Source organism: Penaeus monodon, chromosome 6 (genome assembly GCF_015228065.2).
Source record: "Penaeus monodon isolate SGIC_2016 chromosome 6, NSTDA_Pmon_1, whole genome shotgun sequence".
NCBI classification, from domain to species: Eukaryota; Metazoa; Arthropoda; class Malacostraca; order Decapoda; family Penaeidae; genus Penaeus; species Penaeus monodon.
This window is the reverse complement of record NC_051391.1, coordinates 47,199,788-47,200,997: the sequence shown is the minus strand read 5'-3', so window position 1 is coordinate 47,200,997 and position 1,210 is coordinate 47,199,788.

The window sequence follows — 1,210 nt, the reverse complement described above, 5'->3', positions numbered from 1 at the left end:
ATAAATAAATATATAGATAGATAGATAGATAGATAGATAGATAGATAGATAGATAGATAGATATGGATATATATATATGTATAGAGAGAGAGAAAGAAAAAAATAGGGAGAAATAGAAAGAGAGAGGAAAAGAGAGAGAGAGAGAGAGAGAGAGAGAGAGAGAGAGAGAGAGAGAGAGAGAGAGAGAGAGAGAGAGAGAGAGAGAGTGAGAGAGGTATGGATGGACTGGATAGACAGACATACAGACAGACAGACATATAGACAGACAGATAAATATACATATATACACACATATATAAATAGAAAGATAGATGTAGTAGGATAATAGATAATTAGCTATATTATTAATCTTTGATCTTTTACACACACACACACACACACACACACATTCACACACACATGCACACGCATAAGCACACACACACACGCACACACACACACACACACACACACACACACACACACACACACACACACACACACACACACACACACACACACACACGCACACACACATACACGCCCATATATATATATATATATATATATATATATATATAGAGAGAGAGAGAGAGAGAGAGAGAGAGAGAGAGAGAGAGAGAGAGAGAGAGAGGAGAGAGAGAGAGAGAGAGAGAGAGAGAGAGAGAGAGAGAGAGAGAGAGAGAGAGAGAGAGAGAAAGGTAGACTGACAGACAGACAGGTATACAGGCAGACGAACAAACAGCCAGACAGATATTCAAATACACACATATATAGATAGATTAATAGATTGTTAAAGAGATATCATAGATAATTAGGCTTATTATGGACTTGACAAATTTATCTCCTTTGGTCATCTTAAGCTTTGATCTTTTTCATATTGTGTTCATTACAAGTGATCACGTCCTTCGGCAAATCAGTATCATTAATGTATAATTATATTTAGTTATAAGATTATTACTACTAAGTGGACATTGTTTTTTCAAAATTAATGTCATAATAATGATAATTGATAATGATAATTGCGATTAATTGCAATTGTATTATGATTACCACTGCTCAGCTTTGATATAATTTTACTATGTAAAAAATGAAAAAGTCTTTCAGTTAAGCATAAACAAGAAATTGCTTACCATCTTACTCTCCTTCCCTAAAGAACCCAGAGAAAAAAAATTGAAATCAAAGGAAACAGTTTCTGAAAAAGAAAGAAAAAGAAAAAAAAATGTTGAAT